This window comes from Bufo bufo, chromosome 4 (genome assembly GCF_905171765.1).
Source record: "Bufo bufo chromosome 4, aBufBuf1.1, whole genome shotgun sequence".
NCBI lineage: Eukaryota > Metazoa > Chordata > Amphibia > Anura > Bufonidae > Bufo > Bufo bufo.
This window is the reverse complement of record NC_053392.1, coordinates 474,021,473-474,043,851: the sequence shown is the minus strand read 5'-3', so window position 1 is coordinate 474,043,851 and position 22,379 is coordinate 474,021,473. Positions and strand designations below refer to the sequence as shown.

The following is a 22,379-nucleotide window of genomic DNA, read 5'->3' as shown; positions in this document are numbered from 1 at the left end:
CAGCACTGGTTAAAATGTGGGCAACTCGGGGGTCGTTGCGCAGGCACTGCAACTTGCAGTTGCTCATGTATGCCAGGCTGCCCAGAGACATCGACAAGCTGTCCTCTGTGGGAGGTGTATCGTCTGTGTCCTCTGTATCCCCCCAGCCACGCTCCAGTGATGCCCATGACCTGCTTTGGGTGCCAGCCTGCTGTGAACACGATTCCTCCTCATCATCATCCTTCTCCTCCTCATCCTCCAGAACTGTGCTGTGGCTGGACAGTTGTGTAACTGGCCTCTGTTGGTGCAGGAACCCACCCTCCGAGCTACTTGTGAATGACTGGCCTGATAACCGTGGAAATTATCCCTCTTCCTCCTCCTCTTCCTCCTGTGCCACATCCTCTTCCATCATCGCCCGAAGTGTTTTTTCAAAGAGACATAGAAGTGGGATAGTAACGCTGAGGATGGCGTCATCGGCACTGCCCATGTTGAAGTACTCGAAACAGCGCTACACAGCACACATATCCCGCATGGAGGCCCACTCGTTGGTGGTGAAGTGGTGCTGGTCCGCAGAGCGACTCACTCGTGCGTGCTGCCGCTGAAACTCCACTATTGCCTGCTGCTGCTCACACAGTCTCTCGAGCATGTGCAAGGTGGAGTTCCACCTTGTGGGTACGTTGCATATGATGCGGTGAGCGGGAAGGCCGAAGTTACGCTGCAGCGCAGACAGGCGAGCAGCAGCAGGGTGAGAACGCCGAAAGCGCGCAGAGATGGTCCGCACTTTCTGCAGCAGCTCTGACATATCGGGGTAATTTTTTAGGAACCTCTGCACCACCAAATTCAGCACATGCGCCAGGCAAGGGATGTGCGTCAAACCGGCTAGGCCCAGAGCTGCTACGAGATTTCGCCCGTTATCGCACACCACCAGGCCAGGCTTGAGGATCAGTGGTACCAACCACTCATCGGTCTGTTGTTCCATGCCTGTCCACAGCTCCTGCGCAGTGTGGGGTTTGTCCCCCAAACAGATAAGTTTTAAAACTGCCTGCTGTCGTTTCCCCCTGGCTGTGCTGAAGTTGGTGGTGAAGGTGTTACGCTGACCGGATGAAGAGGTGGTAGAGGAGGAAGCAGAGTAGGAGGAGAAGGCAACAGGAGGCAAAGAGAAACGTCCTGCAATCCTCGGTGGCGGAAGGACATGCGCAAAACTGCTATCCGCCTCAGGCCCAGCCACCACTGCATTTACCCAGTGTGCAGTTAGGGAGATATAACGTCCCTGCCCATGCTTACTGGTCCACGTATCGGTGGTTATGTGGACCTTGCCACAGATGGCGTTGCGCAGTGCACACCTAATTTTGTCCACCACTTGGTTGTGCAGGCCAGGAAAAGTATTGAAAAGTATTGGCGGCTGGGAACCATGTACTGTGGGACAGCCACCGCCATAAGGCTTTTTAAAGTCTCCGTCTCCACCAGACGAATGGCAGCATTTCAAAGGCCAGGAATTTTGAAATGCTGGCATTCAGGGCCAGGGATTGCGGGTGGGTAGGGTACTTCCTTTTTCTCTCGTGAAAGCCTGAGATCTTTCGTGGTTTTTCAGGTGTTTACTCCACTGCAACTCGTGCTTTGCATTTAGATGCCTGTTCATGCAGGTGGTGCTCAGGTTTAGAACATTTATGCCTTGCTTCAGGCTATGATTGCACATTGTGCAAACCACTTGCGTCTTGTCCTCAGCACATTGTCTGAAGAACTGCCACGCCAGGGAACTCCTTGGAGCTGGCTTTGCTGTGCTCAGTCCCTGGGTGTGATGAGCAGTAGCAGGCGTACTGGCTAGGGGACGGCCACTCTGCTTTTGCTCCCTATTTTGCTGTGCAGCTGGTGCTGTGTGACCACCACCTCTTCCTCCGAACTGCACACGTCACTCGCATGACCTCGATTCCATGTGGAATCACGGATTGCATGCAGGCCTGCCTCTTCTTCTCCTCCCCCTCCTACTCCATCCTCCGTCTCCTCCTCGCCTAACTCCTCCTTTTCCACTGCTACCACCTCTTCCGCTGCACCCCCCAAGCTCCCCAGAACCTATTCGACATGCCAGGTGAGACGTTGCCATGCTGTGCTGCAGCTATTGTGCCTGGAAGCCAAAAGCCACACTGGTCCTGCACTCCTGTCAGCTCTGTGATCACAGGCTGATCAGTGGTTAACCCTGCTCAATTTGCAGTTGGTAAAGTGGTGTGCGACAACAGTGCCAATCTGCTGAGCGCGCTGAAACAGGAAAAATCTTTTACAGGGTCAGCTCACCGGCAGGCCCTCTCATATAATTTTTTAGAGGGTCAGCTCACAAGCAGGCCCTCACCTACAATGTTTTACAGGGTCAGCTCAGCTGCAGGCCCTCGCATATAATTTTTTAGAGGGTCAGCTTACCAGCAGGCCCTCACCTACAATGTTTTACAGGGTCAGCTCAGCTGCAGGCCCTCGCATATAATTTTTAGAGGGTCAGCTCACCAGCAGGCCCGCACCTAAAATCTTTTACAGGGTCAGCTCACCAGCAGGCCCTCGCATATAATTTTTAACAGGGTCAGCTCACCAGCAGTCCCGCACCTACATTTTTTTACAGGGTCAGCTCACATGCAGGGCCACGCATATAATGTTTAACAGGGTCAGCTCACCTGCAGGCCCTCGCATATAATTTTTTACAGGGTCAGATCACCTGCAGGCTCTCAGCTAATTATACCTAATAGGTAATTTGCGTGCATGCTGCCTTGCTTGGAAGGGGTAGCCATAGCTGTTTCTCAGGCTTCCTCTCCGGAATCAAGCCCTGATTCCCCGTTACCCATGATCACCGTGGTTCCCGCTGAAAATAACATCGAAAGTTGATAGGGCAGACATCCGAATGGATCGTTGCCGTCAAGGGGACATGCGATCGGCCCCAGGTTATCTAGAGTCACCAAAGCGGCGGCAGGCCCTCGCCTATAATGTTTTAGATGGTCAGATCAGCAGGCCCTTGTTCCAAATGTTTTTGAGGGTCAAGCCTACTCTCTGATTAGGTATCAAGAATAGATCTGCACCTGTTCTGTGGGTTTGACCCACCAAATAAGTGAAGTTTGAACTAAGCCTAATAGTGATGCACACTACTTTATTGGCATTGCCTTCATTTTGTTCCACTAAAGATTTTTTTTTCTTTAGAAGCATGGTGCATGCATTTTGGGGGGTTTAGCTAGGGTTTAGGTAGGAATGTTGGTGGCCTGCACGATGATGTATATGTGACCTGTCTGTCATTCAGACGCACAGTAACTGTTTCACTACCAGAAAGGACTAGCTATGCATGTTGCTGCACTGCACAGTGATATATACTAGGATAGATTCTCCCTAAAGTTTAAATGCAAGCTGGGATAGACCCGATTTAACGCGCTTCATGACAAATTAATTCGGATCAAAGTAATTTTTGGGGAAAAATTCAGCGAAGTGACTAAATCGAATTTTTGAAAACTTTGCTCATCTCTACTTCCTGAGAATTGTTTATCATTTACATGCAGCGATCTCCTCCACAATATAGGGAGCAGTGACAGCTAATGCCATCGTTTGTCCCCATACCGAATGATTATTTTCAGGCAGGAGAGGGTGTTTAGACAGCACGGTCTGCTGCCAGCAAACAATGATTTAGGTGCCTATACAAACGATCCAATTACCAGACGATTCATCAGGTAACAGGCGTCATCTTTGCAATGCCAGATAATTTCTAATAAGCATTCTTATGAACATTAGCAATTATCTGGCGGATTCTCTGCCTTTGTAAAGGGCCCTTAAGTGTGCATACATAGATAGCTGTCACTGATCAGTTCACCCATCCAACTCAGCTCAGAATGAGCAAATTTAAACTAATAAATTGTTTTGCTGAATCTTTTCCCCTAAAGCTATTATATCCATCTGCTCAGTTTCTTCTGCTCTATAGCATGCTGCCTGCTGTATGAAATACAAGTTTTGCTAATTCTTTACCCACAAAGCTATGTATGAATCTGCTCATACCTGCTTGCTATATAACATGTTGCCTGCAAATTATGGTGACAGGTTCTCTTTAAGAAACGTATAGAAAAGTGAGGGGGCACACACAAAAGGGAAACACTAAATGGATGAATAAATGGTCTTTAATACTCTGAAAACAAACCCCTAAAATATACATAAAGCGTACATCCAATTACATATATACTATGTAACAGCCTATAGTTCATATACACATATTATCCCAATGCTAATGGCAATATATACTGTGCAGCTGCCTGCACGATACTGTGGGTGCAATGTGGTCACACAGAATTCATATAGACAATATCCCAATTGTGGTTGTGATGTATATAACAACCTGTAAAGTGCTGTACAGGGGTTGTGGCAGCACAAGATGTCCCAATAGTGGTGGTGGTATTAAATGTCCAGAAGATAGCACCAATGGATAGAGGAACTATGTCCAAATGAGATGGGGCAATAATGGTAATTATATACCAATGTCCGGTGTTCAGAGATGCGTACAAGTAAAGCACATTTGAACTTGCCTCCAGGTTACTTACAATGTCCAGCCGCTTACGATCTCCCGGTCTCGCCCCTCCTTGCTGCCTGGCCGCAGCGCTAGTTTCCCAGGTGGCCGTGCACGGCCGACTGTGGCGTCCCCCGTGACCTGGTGATCTGGGGTTCCGGGCGGACGCTTAGATGACGTCACTGCTATGCGGCGGTAATTTCAAATCTGGAAGTAGGTCTCTTGCGCTTACAGCTTGATATCCAGTTTCTTTATTCTTTTCTTTGAATCCACGCTCACTCTGTAATGCCAGACGCGTTTCAGGGTCTTACACCCCTTCCTCAGTGGCCACAACTTCCCAAATACCTATTACCTCTTTCTTATAAGTCACTCCTATCCGCTCTGCCACCTAGGCTATACTTCCTAGTGGCTTGGAAATGGAACTTTGGATCACCCTTTCAGACCCTGAAAAGGCTTTAATTTTGTCGCATTCACATGGGTTCAATAGGTACATTAAGATACAAGAGAACTCATACAAGTTACTGACTAGGTGATATAAGACCTCAGACTTCCTCCATAGGCTGAATGGTGATATATCTGATTCATGCTGGAGGTGTGGTGCCGGAGTTGGTTCCCTCTCTCACATTTGGTGGACTTGTTCATGTATACAACCATTTTGGTAAGGAGTGGGGAAAGTAATAAACCAAATTTGCTCTGCAAACCTTACCTTGGAACCCAAACTGGTCTTACTTTGGTGTACGAATGCAAACTTTACGGCAACCAACCATAACTTACCCACTATGCTCATCACGGCTGCTCGGTTACTTATGCGATATCTGTGAAAGAGCAACTCCGCACCCACTACTCTGTCGGCCTGGGTAGATAAGGTAGACCAATTATTCCGCTTTGAGGAATTAGCACACTGGGAGACCCATACCCAATCAAAATTCCTGAAGACTTGAAACCCGTGGAAGACATATAGAGGCTTCTGCCCATAACTTATATAATTCCCCGGTCTTTAGAGCCACTAGTGCTTGTCTACCTGCCGACCCAGCTGACATCATGGAAGCCCTGTAACACCATAGGCACCTACCATGCCCCGCCATGGACCTCTTCGTGTCCTATTCGGGCCATGGACTAGATGCGCCAGATACCGACCATTACAACAATTACCACTTAGGTGTACCTTCTTCAACTCAACATTCATTAAGTGATAAGCCCTCCTAATCCCTGCCCCCCCTCCCCCCCGCATTCCCTATACCTACCTCCTCATTCTCTTCTTTCCTGCTTTTCATGTCCACTCACTTGGTCACTGCTATAATTTAGTGACCACATCTGCACTGCTTCCCATTCTCTCAACTATGCAGAGCATCTAGTATCTCTATTCCTGCTATGGGATCCGAAGCTTGTCTGTGACATGTTACCATATCTGTTCTCTACCCATGTTATCGTGCAAACCAAGTATGTTTTCATGCTTATATACTTTTACTATTGCTATTATTGTTTGTACATTTCTATTTTTTCTCAATAAAAAGAGAATTCATAAAAAGATTATATATATATATATACTTGTAATAAGAGAATAGATTAATTGGAAGCAAATTTTTTCAGCTGGCCCTGCTGCTCCAGAGATTCATCCTCCCCCTTGATTGACAGGGCCAGACACCTCGCCTGGTTGTGTCAATCTTGTGAGTGTGCCATTGCTCAAAGTAAAGGCACAAGGGCAGAGACTCTGCTGCTGCTGCCATCTGAGCAATAAGGATGCCAACTATGCATGCGGTGCTCACATCTAGCTACACCCAGAAGTCTAGTTGCACATCCTGCTACTTAAGAAGCCACTTGATTAATTTTTATGTGTATATGTTAAAGACAGGGAGAATTGCAAAAAAAAAATAAAAAATTAACTTGTGAGGCCCATTGGGGTCAGGAAGTTATATGGTAACAAGACTTCTATACAGTTCAACTGAAGCATTCGGCTATATTTTAAAAGCCACATCTATCTTTCTGGACACAGATGCGGCTGAGCAGCAGTGTCTTCAACCAAATGAGCACATGCTTTATAGAAATTTACTGTGGGTCGGTGGATTGCAGGTTCCACAACCTTGCTCTAAACAGACCATTTAAGTATTAAATGGTGCAATGTTATATTTGTGCCTGATCCAGGATCTGTTTTGCAAATCTCACAAAACACCAAATAGCAGTAACTATGGTTTGGGGGGATAGCTTAACACAGGGTGTTATTTGATCATATTTTAAGTTGCTTTTTGTTTAATAAAATCATGCTTTTAACTGTTGGGGCATACCCCTGTGAATTTAAGTGTTATTTAGCCTCTAGTGTTTCTGCCTGGTTTCAAAGTCATCACCATCTACATTAAAGGCAAAAACTTTCACTACTGAGCTATAGAGCTCAATGCCAATAAGTGACAGATATTTTCTGTCTAAGAACCTCAGTAGTAGTTTCCCATGTATTATGTATTCATATATAGCGGAAGTATCATTTTATATATTTTGCATAATCGTTTTTGTAATTGCAAATTTATTCCTTGCAATACATTTATTTTTTTTGCAATCACTAAAAATATTATTTGATATTTCTTTTTAGTAATTGCAAAAAAATAAATAAAAATATGGCACAAAATGAATTTGCAATCTGCCAGTGACAACATGTTCATCAGTCACATGACCTAGACGCAGCTCAGTCCCTTTCAAGTGAATGGACCTGGGCTGCAACACCAAAGACAACTTTTGCAATTACTAAATATAAAATGATTTTTTTAGTAATTAAAAAATATATATTATGGCACAAAATAAATTTGCAATTAGTAAGAAAATTATGCAATTATTAAAAAACAATATATGATAATTATTAAACAAAAAATACCAGTACTGGCAATCACCGGTAGCAAAATCCCAGCCTTGCCGGTGGAATACCGGCCAGGTGACAACCCTATTTATGACATGAAAAAAGTGGTTCAGCTGTAGAGACAAGGGATCAGTGAGGTGAGAGAAGCTTATATTTTTTTTTCTAATCCATTCTGCCGCTTATAGAAAAACGTACTCCACCAGACAACCCCTTTTAAACATAATTTATATTGGTGGATGCTGCACTATGTTTTTTTTTCCCTAGTTTAAAGAGGATTTCTGGGAGCAGAATATTGATGACCTATCCTCAGGATATCTGATATCTAATCAGTGGGGTTCTGACACTCGGAACCACCACTGAACAGCTGAAAAAGCCACAGCCCTTTGGTGTGCACTGGGGCCTCCTCATGGCTTACCACACACAGTGCTGTTCATTGTATAGCAGGTGTGTTTGGTATTGCCGCCCAGGCCCTTTCAATTGAATGGGACTGAGCTGTGTCTAGGTCATGTGACCGATGACTGTGTTGTCACTGGCAACTTTTTGAGACGGCGGACCAGTCAGATATTCATCAATAATTTACTTCCAGAAACAACTTTAACAGTGTATGAGTAGCACTCAGGTTACTGCTATATATAACCAGCAGTTATTCATCCTGATTGTGGCTGGGCAGAAGGAGAGATCATGCTGCCACCATGTGCTTGCTGCTTGACATACAGGGAAGCTATTTTTTTTATTTATCCTGTCCATAACGATACCAATATTAGATTATCTGGATTCACTGTTAATACACTGGTTTCTTAACCCTTTAGTGACCATACGCCTTTTAACGGCGGTCACTAAGGGGCCTTAGACTGGGCCGCCGCTTTTTAACAGCGGCCCTGTCTAAGCGCTGCACGGGTCCCACGTGCAGAGGGGGCCCTGCTCTAACATCCTGGACTGGCAGGAGTGCCGATCCGGGCTGTTTAACCCTTTACATGCCGCGGGAAATGGCGCCCACCGCATGTAAAGTGCTGAAAGAGGGAGTGGACTCCCTCTGTCTCCCATCGGCACCCCGCAATGCGGGGTGCCAATGTGTGTGAAGGCTGTCTGGGGTCTCGTGTAGGCCCCAGACCAGCCTTGAGTAATTACCAGCAGGCTGTGCCTCTCTGGCGCAATCTGCTGGTCAATGTCAGAATAGCACTAACATTAAAATGCAATGCACTATAGGGATAATGCATTGCATTTTAAAATCAATCAAAAAGCTGTCTGTTATAGTCCCCTTGTGGGACCATTAAGTGTTAAAGGTAAAAAAAAAACATTATTATTCAATAAAAAAATCCTATAAAAAAAATTACGCTTTTTTTCCCCATTGAAAATATGCTTTTCATTGACAAAAATTGCAAAAAAATCACCCCCATATGTTTGATATTGCAGCATCCGTAACGACCCATACTACATAAATATCCCATAAATTATCCCCTGCGGTGAACGCTGTAAAAAATAAATAAAAAAAAGACAGAATTGCTCATTTATTAGTTGCCACCGAAAAAACTTAATAACAAGCAATAAAAAAGCGTCATTTACTCCAAAATGATACCAATGAAACATACAAGTCGTCCCACAAAAGTCAAGGCCTCGCACAACTCCATAGAAGGAAAAATAAAAAAGTTATGGGTCTTGAGATGCGGCAATTTATAAAATAAAAAAAAAAGGGGGAAAAAAAGGGATTTTATTGCAAAAAAGTAGTAAAATGTAAAAAAAATAACTATATGTATTTGGTATCACTGTAATTGTACTGACCCAGAGAATAAAGATATTATGTTATTTACACCCAAAAATTAATGCTGTAAAATTTATAAAGTAAAAACGCAGTGGCAGTATTGCTGATTTCCCATCTCCATCCGAGAAAGATTCAATAAAAGTTAATCAGAAAGTTATGTGTACCCCAAAATGGCGCCATTAAAAACTACAACTTGTCCCGCAAAATACAAGCCCTCATAAAGCTATGTAGACAGAAAAATAAAAAAGCTATAGCTCTTGGAACGCAATGATGAAAAAAGGAAGGAAAACGCTTGGTCACTAAGGCCCAAAACAGGCTGGTCACTAAGGGGTTAAAGCATCACAATTGTTGAATGTTCTGATAATAAAATGAGATAGAACCACTAATTTACAAATTCAGAGCTTCAGATATTTAAACACTCAACTGCTACCATGTAATGGATTCATTCAAGATAATGCACCTAGTAGTCATAATTGACTCTGTGAGTCAACATTATTGATGTTATTTTTAACTTTCAGTGAAATAATTGTTACAAGTACCTCAGGAAAGAAAATCAATGCTAACTGGAGCTTGCAAAACGTAAACTGGAACTCCCTTAACTGTATAGTAAAATACCTGTAAGAATAATTTAGGATTTTATTTTTTGTTTTCCAATTATCATTATACTGTAGTATAATCTTATTTGCTGTTATTAGAATAATTGAGAGGATAGCATAGTGTAACCATATAAGGGTGCATTCTCATATGTTGCTTGTCATGAATAAGGCCTGCCTTATTCCTAGTTATTATGATTGCTGTGATATATGTTTTATGGGTATATGTCATAGTATACCATAGTCCAGTGTGATTCACATTCATATACAGTATGTATTTATGTTTTTGTATTGCCAGGTCAGCAGCCATTGATGAATTGGTTGAAGGCTGCATATAGTGCCGAGATGTCTGCCTCATACCTGTGAAAACAGCAAACTGCTCCCCTGGGGGTTAGTTAGCACAGAGATGCTAACCAGGATGGGCCCTTTTGCTGAACACACTCAGGACAGGGGGCAGCAGACTCTCCGGCGCCGTGTGTCAGCATGGGAGCTTCATACCAGAGAATGAACAATAACTTGTTCAGGATGGGGCTGACGTCTCCAAAACCCAGCTCATCATATCTGGTATAATGGGGGCATCGCATGGACACCAGACATGGCGTATCAACTCGCCTTCATCTTCTTAAAATAAGGATCTCATCTTCTGAGCGTCCTGGACGTGTCTCGTTTCATATGCTAGGACTCGGAACGATGAGATATGAATTATGAAGAAGGTCTGGGGTCTGTAGTTTCCCAGTTGGCCTGGTGAAGATATCTTTTTGATATTTTCATACCTGTTCCCTAGATGGCCAGTTGGCCGGCTGCATGGGTAATGAAGCTCGGCCAGAGGGGCTGAGTCAGAGGTGGGAGGGAAAATCCCCCTCAGGCCTGCCCCTGGAGGAAAGGCATAAACATGCAATCCCTGGATATTTGGGTGTCACAAAGTGGGAGATCCAATTGAATTGGTTTGTGCACCATTATTCTGCCCAAATCTCCTGGGAGGAAAGGACTTTTACCACGCAACTGCTAAGTATTAGAGCTTTCTTTGTTTTCTCCTGTTTATTTTACCATTGTTTGCCATTTATGTATGTCTCTTGTTAATCATTTTTTGTAACCAAGTACTGTCTATTTTTCTTTTCTTTCAAATCTTTATTTATAAATCAAGGCAAAGATATACAGGGTCAACGTTCAAGTTGGTATACATTGTAGCACATCTGTTTACATCATCTGCTTTGATGTTCCTTCCCTATACCATATTTACCTAACAAATCATGAAAGGCAATAATAACCATAAAAGGAAGACAGACAAACAAACAAACATAACCTGGATCACAGGTAGGTGTGCACATCAGTAATACTGCGACTGGCAGGGTGCAGTTAGGTGCGAAACGTTGCTGAGACAAATAAAGCTGTGGCCGGTTTATCATTGTAAAGGAGCCATCAGCTATTGATGTCAACAGACCGTATCAGTTAAAGAGGTCTAGGTCTAGTTGAGAGTGCTAAGGAGACAAGGAAATTAAAGGTGTTTAATGGAAAATTAAGGTATGGGAGTCAGCCCATTGGAAACACACCACGTAAACCAAGGAGCCCAATGTTTAAGGTACTTATCGTGAGAAAGAGTTTCCCAGCTAGAAAGTTCTTCAAATCTGCAGATTTCTCTTACTCTTTCTATCCATTCCCCTCTAGTCGGAGCATCTGTCGAGAGCCAGTGACGTGGGACAAGGATTTTTGCCGCTGCCACTAGGTGTGATACTAGCGAGAATTTGGAAAGAGGGTAATCCCTAGTTGGTAGATTCAGGAGTACTATCTTGGAAGTTAATGGAGTGCCTATAGAGCATATAGATTGTATGTCTTTTGACACTGTTCCCCAGTACCCGGTGATCTCACTGCAATGAGAGACACATGGGAGCTGCACCCTGAAGGAAGAGAGGCCACATGGCCCTGAGAATGTCTGAGTAACCCTTTCCCTCCAGACCCCTAATACACCTGCCCTGATTCACCCCTTCCCTGCCACCAACTCATACCCCTGTAGCTGCCCTGTAATCTGCCTGCATACCCCAGTAGTAGCTGAGTGTGTGCTGCTAAGGAATGTATGTATGTGTATTGTACAGCTAGAGTGTGGGGTGGAATTGGGAATTGTCTAGTGTAGTGAGGTTTGTATTGTGGTGTGTGCGTCTATATGTATATATATTTATAACGATTGATCTATAAATATATATAGATATAGCATATAATTAGACTTGTATTGTTGTAAGTGACCCCCCCCTGGTTAACCCCTATTTCCCCCCCTGGTTATCCAAACCCCTACTCCCCTGAATAACCCCTGGGCCTCACTGTACACTTGTAGGGTATTAACCCCCTGCATTGCTGAATACTGGGCACCCTGGTCCCCCAAACCCCTGCCCTGATTTCCCTGATCCTGTGCCCCTGATAAACCCTTGCCCCGATTACCCTTCCATTGTCACGGTACTTTACCCCATTATTTGTGGTTTACTTACACCCCTGTAAGACCACCGTTAACCCTCGTCGTACCCCGTAGGGACAGTGAGTAGCCAGGCGGGTGGGCTGCTAATACGTGTATGTGTGAACTGTATAGTTAGTTTGTGGGTGGAATTGGTAACCGTGTAGTGTAGTTTAGGATTGTATATCTGTAGTGCTGTGTATTGTTAGTGTATTGCGTGCTTAGTGTATTAGGTTTTAATAAATACCGTTATATTTATACCCTTTGTGTAGCGTGTACTTGTTAGTGGTAGCGAGTTAGTAAGGCGCATGCAGCTAGCGTAGTGATTAGTGTGAAGCATAGCGAAAGTATTGTGATATTATTATATAAAGGTATAAATGGGCGGAGTCATCAAAAGACGGCTCCTCCCATTTATGAATATTAATTATTGATATTTGCATAAATATTGGTGATTAATATTCCCCCTTTACATATGTCTTTTGACACCGTTCCCCAGTACCCGGTGACCTCTGAGCAAGTCCACCACACGTGGTAATTCGTGCCTAAATCTCTATGGCATCTCCAGCAACACGGGGAGGAGGTGGGGTCCATTTTGTGCAAGATAGCGGGAGCTCGGTACCATTGGGTTACTAGTTTGTAAGAATTCTCCTGGATTCGGACACACCTAGAATAGCTGTGAGAATGTCGGAGAATCTCCTCTATGTCTGTTGCCACCAGGGGGACTCCCATGTCTTTTTCCCATTGAGAAATGAAATGGGGTATATCCCTAGAGTTAGTCGCTAGGATTTTGTTATATATTAAGGAAAGTACTTTCTTCACTGGGGAGCCAGATGTAAAAAGAACATCATACAATGAGGGGAGATAATTAAGGTGAGTCAGGTCCAAGTATTGTCTGCAGAAAAAACTAAAGTGAGCGTAGTGCAGTGTGGACCAGTTGTCCAACTTGAGTGACGCCAGGAGATCACTCTCCTGTGGGACTAATCTGTTTTTCAGTATGTCACCAGTAGTATAGTTTCCAAGTCTCATCCACATGTTGTATGTATCAGAGTAACCATTCAGCAGGTAATATGGGAGGAGTTTAATCGGCATGAGAGGCGAAGGTTGTAATTGTAGATCGAGTAAGGTCGACAAAGTCTGCCATGTAGAGAGAACACCTTGATAGAAGGGTGAGGCGTTTGAGAAGGCCCGGCGGTGACCCTGTGTGGTTGGGGTAGAGGCAGTCCTAACCTTCCATAAGCTAGCTACATCAGTTGGGGAGAGAACCTGTCTTGCGATTTGACAGCCTAATTTGTGGTTATTAGGGTTTAGTATTTCTGAGTGTAGCCGGAGGAAGGAGGATAAATAGTAAAACTTAAAATCCGGCATGCCAATACCACCTTTGTGTTTCTGGCGAGTCAACAGGTTATAAGATAAACGTGGTTTGGTTTGTTTCCAAATAAAGGAAGAGAGAATTTTGCGCAAAGCTTTGAAGTAGGGATCGGGTACAAACACCGGGAGCGTCTGTATGGTATAAAGGATTTTAGGGAGAATATAAGTCTTAATCATGTGAACCCTACACAGCCAGGACATGAAGGGAACCCGCAGGTCATCCAGTTGTTGTTTAATCTCCTTCAGGATAGGGGTATAGTTGAGGTCACAAAGTTGTGAAGGTATTGAGGAGATATTTATTCCCAAGTACCGAATATGCGATTTAGCCCACTGAAATGGGTAGTTAGCAGCTAAGTTTGTAACGGTAGTTTGGGGAATATTAATGGCTAATGCATTACATTTTGCTAAATTTATTTTGAAGTTGGACATATCCCCGAATGTCTCTAGCAGTTTGAGTAGAGCTGGGAAAGCTTCAGTAGGATTCAACAGCATCAGGAGCATATCATCTGCAAATGCTGCCACTTTATGCGGCACTGGGCCCACGTGTAGGCCTGCCAATTTCTCATCTTGTCGTATTGCCTGGATCAGTGTCTCCAGGCAGAGGATAAAAAGCGAGGGAGATAGTGGGCAACTCTGTCAAGTCCCATTGGTTATAGGGAACGAGGTGGATAGTAGTCCATTCACCCGAACTCTTGCATGGGGGAAGGAGTACAGGGAGAGCACCGCAGAGACGAAGGTTTGGGGAAAACCATACCTAAGCAGGGCAGCTTGCATAAAACCCCAATCCACTCTGTCAAATGCTTTTTCAGCATCCGTACTGAGCAGGGCGAGAGGGGTTCTAAATTTTAACGCAAAATCGATGGCCTGTAAAACACGGAATGTACTGTCTCTGCACTCCCTCCCCCCCACAAAACCTGTTTGCTCCGGTGACACCAATCCAGGCAACCACGGGGCCACCCTGTGGGCCAGGATTTTTGCCCATAACTTCAGGTCTATGTTGAGCAGTGAAATCGGCCTATAGCTTGCTGGGGAATCAGGGTTTTTATCAGGTTTAGGTATGACGACTATATAAGCTTCCAAATTTTGTTTCGCTGGGAGGGCTCCTGAGAGCAGCGAGTTAAAATATTTAACTAGATAGGGGCCAATGGTTGGAAAGAATTTCTTATAATAATTCACAGGTAGCCCATCAGGGCCCGGGCTTTTGCCTTTAGGGACAGAGGATAAAACTTTGCTAATTTGGTCTAAGGTAATTGGTGCAACTAGAGGGCCTTTGGCTTCTTCGGGTATAACTGGTAAATCGAGGCCGTCCAAAAAGGTTTTTATTGATTGGGATCTGAGAGTAGTCTCAACTTCGCAGTCTCCTGATCTAATGTTATAGAGGGACTCGTAATATCTAGCGAAGACATTTGCTATGCTTGAGGAAGAGGTGTGTTCTTTACCCTCTGCATCTACCATCTGACTAATGAAGGAGCGTTGAATCTGTTTCTTTACCAGAACTGACATGAGCTTGTTGCCTTTATCGCCACGAGCATATTGTTTATGCCTAAGGCGTAAATAAGCTTGAGCTGCTTTCACATTTAAGACCGATTTTAACTCATTCCTAAGTGCAGACAACTTGTTGAGCAATTCAGAGGTCAGGGAACATTTATGGGTTGCTTCTAACTCTGAGATTTTAGTAAGTAGTGAGGTGATTTGTTCCTGTCGCTTCTTTTTAAGATAAGAGCCTAGGGAGATTAATTCGCCTCGAATTACAGTTTTATGATGGAAGCTGGGGAGACGTCGGGTGTTTCGTTAGTCTGGAAGTAATTTGACAGTTTCTCGCTGTGACATGTGAAGTGGATTCTAAAATCGTGGGGTTTAACCGCCAGGTCCACTCACTCCCCTCCGTTCCTGGAATGATGATAAAACACACTACAGGGGCATGGTCAGAAACTGTAATCCCAAGTATGTCTGACCTACTTACATTAATAAGTGTTCTGTCAGGTATAAACATGTAGTCCAATCTGTGATAGGACTTGTGAGGAACTGAATAGAACGTGTAGTCTTTAGTGTCACCATGTGTAGACCTCCACACGTCACACAACCCCATGTCAAGTAATTGCCTATTTAGTTTTCTCAATGACGAGAGTGGGACATCTGATCTACCTGCTGAGGAATCAAGTGCTGGGTTGAAGGTGAGATTAATGTCTCCTCCTATTAGTAAAACTGCGAAATGGTGTTGAGCATTTTGCACAGCCATCTCACTGTACCATTATTTGGCGCATACAGATTGCAAATCGTAATCTCCTTGGAGCCCAATTTACCTCTTAATAAAATATATCTCCCCTCCGGATCTGATATAATAGCTGTTTTAACAAATGGTAGATTTTTATGAATACCTATGCTGACTCCTTTGGAAGCTGTGTCAAAGCAGGCATGGTACCAAGTGGAGTAACCTGATTTGTTCATATTGGGGGTACGTCCTTTCTTATAATGGGTCTCCTGTAATAGTAGGATGTCAGCTGACTCCCTCCTCAACAACTGCATAATTCGGCTCCTTTTGACAGGGTGATTGCAGCCCTTAACATTAAGGGAGGCTGTTGTTAAATTCACTGGGGCCATATTGGTCTCACAAAAAAGATTCTGCTTGCCAGTGATATGTTCAGCGCAGAGTTGATCCTAAACTGTGTTAACACATAGATAAACAGTGTAAACAGTACGAACATAATGAACAGTACAGTAGGTGATTAATAAGGCACAAGGCTCCGATGGAGCTGGAGTGGGGGCAGATAATACAAGAGAGAGAGAAAAATGGCCTGATCCGCCCAAACTCTCCACTTATAAACCCGCTAATGTTAGCTATAAGAAGAGTTCTCCTCTATGGTATGTATATAAAACACTTATTTTAAGCCCTTAGATCGAGTCCACAACTCTAGGTAGTCTCAGGTCACATGGGTATGCAGGGAGTGATGATGTTAGGGGGAGGGAGGGGGGGTACAAAGAAGGAAAGGAAAAACGGAGGGGGGGGGAGACATCAATGACAACAAAGAGGGAGAGAGGGGAGGGACCTGTATAATTCCCTACTATCCGACTTAATATGGACAAGCAATGAGATGTTAAAAGGTTAAACAGCTCACATTATATTGCTCTTTATGAGCTGTGTCGCGACTTAATAATGTAAAAATCAAACAGGGTACAAATAAAGCACATATAAGGTTGGCAAACAGTAATTCAAATACTACTTGCTATGATTCCTTAAACGGAGAAACTAGGAACATTATGGCTGACAATACTACCGCAAGTAGCTGACTCAGGCGTATAAGAGTCTAACCAGGAAAACAAAACTTTGGATCTCAACAGTTTCAGAAAGGAAGATGGACGTATGACACCTCCATCCGCTGCTCAGTCGTTGGAGTCTGGTCGAGCAGAGCGCTGAAGATTGTGGGGCCTTTGTCTCCTGACCGTGGACCATTCTGTCGGAATCTTGATAACAGGTAGGTCGGGCTCAAGGGGGACCGGTAGCCATGAAGGAAGCTTCATCGGAGTTAGTCCCAGGGGCTCCCAAAGTTGTTCCAAATCACTTGGGGTTCGGATGTTGTATCTTTTATTCCTTGCGATGATCAGGAGGCCGAACGGGAACAGCCAGCGGTAATTGATCCCAGCTTCTCTCAATGCTACAGTTAAGGGCTTCATCATCCTCCTCTTCTGTAGCGTGGCGGGCAAGATGTCCTGGAACACTTGGACCTCTGCACCGCCAATAAAGATGTCAGGTAGGTCCCGCACTTTTTTCAATAAGACCTCCGTATCCCTATAACTCAGTAGCCCACAAATGATATCTCTCGGGTTATCCGAGGGTAAAGGTTTGGGCCTTAGGGCTCGGTGAACGCGTTCCACCACTATGGAAGTGGCCCGATCAGCTCCCACCAAGAAAGTAAAGAGATCTTTCATAGCTTTGACCACATTTTCCTTATCAGAAGCCTCTGGATAGCCCCTTATCTGCAAGTTCTTCCTCCGACTCCTGTTTTCTTGGTCCTCTATCAATGCGAAGGATTCGTTCAGGGCTGACTGATATGAGGTCAGGGATTTACTAACCGCAACGTTAAAGGCTTGTTGGACCTCACATTGCTGTTCCAGGTTTTCTACCCTGTCGCCAATATGGCGGACGTCAGCTTTTATATGAGAAAGATCCGCAGCCAACGGGGCTAAGGCTCTGCTCAAGGCTCTGTCTAGGTAAGCTGTAGTTAGAGGGACCTCTGCACTCACCCCCAAAGAGACAGCAGAAGGATCCTCATCAAGATCTGAGCCGGCCTCCCGCCTCTGTATCTTGTGGCGGTGCGCCGGCCTGCGCCATCTTAGGTTGTCCTCTATCTGCGCGAGGTCTCGATTTATTCAGGAATTTCTCCATGGATTTGTCCTGTTTGGTGTTTTGCCGGTGCTGAACATCGCCACAGCTAGTTCTTTAGGCTGTATCTTCACCATAGTAGGCAGAACGTGCTGATGATAGGTTTATGGAGAGCTTGGTGGCGGGAGCTCTACTCAGATGCAGCCGCCATGAAGTGAGGTCAGGCTCCGCCCCCCGTACTGTCTATTTTTAATACATTAAACCTAAAAGTTTGATGGTTTGTCTTGTAACCTTAAGAACCTGTTAGCTCCATAAAGAGTGTGTGTGCAGTCTGAGGCTGTATGTTGTTTTCTGTGAGGCTAACTACCGTGTGTGTGTGTGTGTGTGTGTGTGTGTGTGTGTCTGCTTGCGAGTGGAACACTCAGGGGTGTCCTGTCAACCTTATAACTGACGGGTGGTGGCAGTGAAAGTTTTGTGTTAGTGCGTGGGTGTTCTTGCAGGCTTCAGGTGGCGATTTATGCTCAAGTTACGGCTCGGTGCAGGGCGTAACAGCGTGTGAGGACGTGAGGTGAATCGGCCTGAAGGGCTTGGGAAACCCTTGTCACGTGACGCGGTGGGCTGGTCTGGTCCCTTGTATGTGACAAATTGGTGGCAGCAATGGGATATCGCTATTTTTATGTGATTAAGGCTTTAGTGTCTGGTTTACGTAATTATTCCTGACACTACAGGCTGGTAAAAACCTTGCGAGGTGAACCAGCATACAAGACAAACACAATACTTGATTTTTGTTCTATAAACATACGTGTAAACAACCCTCCCCCTTGTTTTTTTTTTTTTTCTCTATTTTTTTTATTTGGCAACCATTGAAGAGCATAGCGTGCTACATGGGCCTGCTCCTACAGAGTTTGAGTGGATGGGAGCCTCAACGGCACCTGGAGATGCTCCAGTCTTCTATAAAAAGGGAGAGAGAATTCTGGAGGAAGATGGCACAAATTTGTGGGAGCACCAAGAGGGTAGCACAGTGCGAGCCTGATCCTGAAGATTTCCCCCTCATGGAGACCAATGAGGAACTACACTACCTGGGGCCTAAGTTTGAGGAAATCTGCCGACGATTCCACTTGGCCTCTGAGCACTGGGCACACTTCTTCATCCTTAGTCTGAAAGAGTACCTTCTGGAAACTTTGGAGCATTTGCCTCCGGAGACCTACCTGGATTATAACACCATAAAAAGCACTCTCATCCTACAGGGTGAGCTGCATGACTCCAAGATGCTCAAACCCAAGCACACTGCTCTCAAGCAGACATTGCCGGTGAAAGAGGTGACTACCACTATGTGTCTTGGAACCAATGTGGGGCAGAGGACACCCCAGCATGTGGACATCCCAGTTATGGACAACACAGCAGCACCTGAGGAGGAGACTTGCAGAACCAGCAAGGTACTGTGTGGGGATTATGAAAAGATCTTTGATTTAAAGGCATGTTGTCCTGTGGGTCCTTGTGGGGACTTGTGGGATGGCTTGAAAACCACAGAAGTCTCAGAAACCCCTATCTATCTGCATAATTCCTTCCTGGAGACGCTACCGGAGCTAGATGGACTGTCTCAGGAGGGTCTCGCTTGTGAACCTGCATCTTCAGAGGAAAATTGCAGGTGTTTCAGAAGAGACAGGCGAGTTGCAAGAGAGAAACGTTATAAAAGATTCCATTGTCCCAGGGCCGGGAAATGGATGCATGGACACTGTCGGTGAGGATCCCATTGACGAGGTGATGCAGTGGGGGACAGTGACCTAACTAAAGGGGCCCAAGATTCTGCTGATGTTGCAGACCCGGATGCATATCCCGCGGAGAACTTTAGTGTCCAAGACCCTGGACATGGAGGTATGGACATTACTGATAAAGGTATGGACATTGTTAATAAAGTCATGGACTGTGTTAATATAGCTGATGACCACATGGAATACAGTAAAGCCACAAAAGAGTCTTCAGAGGCAGAGACTGTAAATGGTGTTAATGTTGGGGAGAAGGACAATCTCCCTGTAAAGAAGTCCAACATTGAGCAGAGCATGGAGGATCTAGCCAATGAATCCCCTTCACTGTGTCCTGCCGTCATCGTGGAGACCGTACTGACTGCAGGTCCACAGCACCAATACTTTGGACTGACAAATGGGACTGATAATAGTGGCCTAGTGGCTGATACCGCACTGGATGTAGCAGCCGAGACAGCTGTAGCAGGCACTGTGACAGCTGACAATTCCAGTCAGGGGGACGAGGAAACCCGGGAAATGACTGACAAAGTCAGAGCCCTTCTTAATGGGGACCCCCCAGAAGGAGTACTGGATGATAAAAGATCATCTGATCTACATGGATTATTTGGGTTATTTGACAATGGACTGTTTGTCACTCTGTCTGAAATTTACATGATGACCCAGGGAACAGTCCCTAGGGACTCTACCTTTTTAAGGCCAAGAGTGGGCCTTAACCATCAGACTCAATGTCAAGGTGCACTGAGGCGGATCCTTTCACCAGTCGTATGGGGTCTCAGAGATGATCAGCCCTTCAACCTCAAAACTGACCCACCAGATATCCACAGTTCTGGGGTAACCGGGGTGAGCCCTCTTCTTGAGACATTTCCTGAAGTAAGGGAAGAGGACTTGCTTAAGATCATCGGACATCTATTGTAAAATTGTTATGTGAGCTTAGCTATAATGGCTCCCAGTGATCTTGATATGATTGATCTTTGTGTGAGAAGTCGGCTGATCTCCACTCACAATCCTGTCCTGGAGAAGGCATTGAGATGGGCTCAGGAGATGATCTGTGAATCGATCTCCCTTGCCATCTCTTAAAAGGGGGAGGTGTTAGGAATAAGGACCGCCTTATTCCTAGTTATTATGATTGCTGTGATACATTTTTTATGGGTGTATGTCATAGTATAACATAGTCCAGTGTGATTCGCATTCATATACAGTATGTATTTATGTTTTTGTATTGCCAGGTCAGCAGCCATTGATGAATTGGTTGAAGGCTGCATATAGTGCCGAGATGTCTGCCTCATACCTGTGAAAACAGCAAACTGCTCCCCTGGGGGTTAGTTAGCACAGAGATGCTAACCAGGATGGGCCCTTTTGCTGATCACACTCAGGACAGGGGACAGCAGACTGCGGTGAGCGGGTGCCAGGGAGCCGGGTAAGTAAAACCTATATGAGTTGTCCAGGCATTAGGGGGGTAATTATAGGGGTTGAATAACCCCTTTAGCGAATGTTGAGCAAATTGAAGTCCACAAAGTGGACTTCGATCCGAATTTCAGGGAAAATTCCCTGAATGGCAGTAACAAACAAAAAAAAAATTCCCTCCTCGATTTGATTGCGATGAGCCAGCTGCTGCCATCTTGCTTGAAGATCTTGCACGAAATCCCGTGCGCGGTGACGTATGATGTCAACACACAGGTCGATGTGATGAGGTCTTCATGGGTCGCACGAGATTTCAGTCTAGATCTTCAAACAAGATGGCGGTGGACGGCTCTTCATGAGCAAATGGATGAGGTGAGTATGATTTAAATATATATTTATTTTTTATTATACACTGTTATTACTGTCAGATGCTGCAATCAGCTATGAACGTAGGATTTAAGGGGTACAATGACAGGGAGCGGCGCAATGGCCACTCCCTATCACTGTACCCACTATATACAAAGAAATGCGCTTTGTGACGAAGTAATTTGTCACAAAACAATTTTTTTTGTAAAATTTGGGGAAGCAGCCAAATCAAATTTTTTTAATACATCTCTATATTTAACCCACTCTGAAATAAAAAAAATAATTAAAATTGTAAACATTTATAGGTATCAAAAGGGTACCAATAAAAATTCAAGTTGTGGCTTACAGAAAATAATGATACAATAAGTATTTTTTAAAGTGCTTTAATAGTGCAAAAGTAGCAAATCATGAAAGAAAAGTAAAATAATTTGTTGTCACTATAATTATGCTCACCAGTAGAGTAAAATTAACTGGCCATTTATACAGTATTTTGAAAGTCCTAAAAAGCTAAATCTCAAAAAAAAATTTACTTAAAAAAATTGCACAACTGCTCTTTTCTCCGAACCCACCCCCCAAAAACATAATTCATTATACGAACCTTACATTGTGCCATTAATAGATATTCATCCGCAAAACAACCCCTCATACTTTCTATAGTATGTTAATGTGATATTTCTAATTATTAGTTTTTTTTCCTTTTAAGTTATGGTTCTTCACTTTCTTTATTAAAGTGGTTTTCCGAGACTTTCATACTGATGACCTATCCTCTGTCTACTCTGGACACCTGCTGATCAGCTGTTTGAGAAGGAAATGGCACTCACAGTACTGCCACAGCCCTCTGCAGCTTTTCCTAGGCCATGTGATTCATCGGTAATATGGCCTAGGAGCAGCTCTGCCCCAAGTGAATGGGGCTGAGCTGCAATGCCAAACACAGCCGCTATATAATGTATGGAGCTGTGCTTGGTGAGCAGAGAGAAGACTGCAGCGCTCACAGGAGTGCCAGTGTTTTCTAAAATAGCTGATTGGCGGGG

At 44.5% G+C, this 22,379-nt stretch overlaps 1 protein-coding gene across 2 annotated transcripts in view; it reads left to right on the top strand.

Annotated features, from left to right (window-relative positions):
• Window positions 1–22,379, top strand: part of ESR1 (estrogen receptor 1) — a 524,188-nt gene that overhangs the window by 45,452 nt on the left and 456,357 nt on the right. The window lies entirely within an intron of this gene.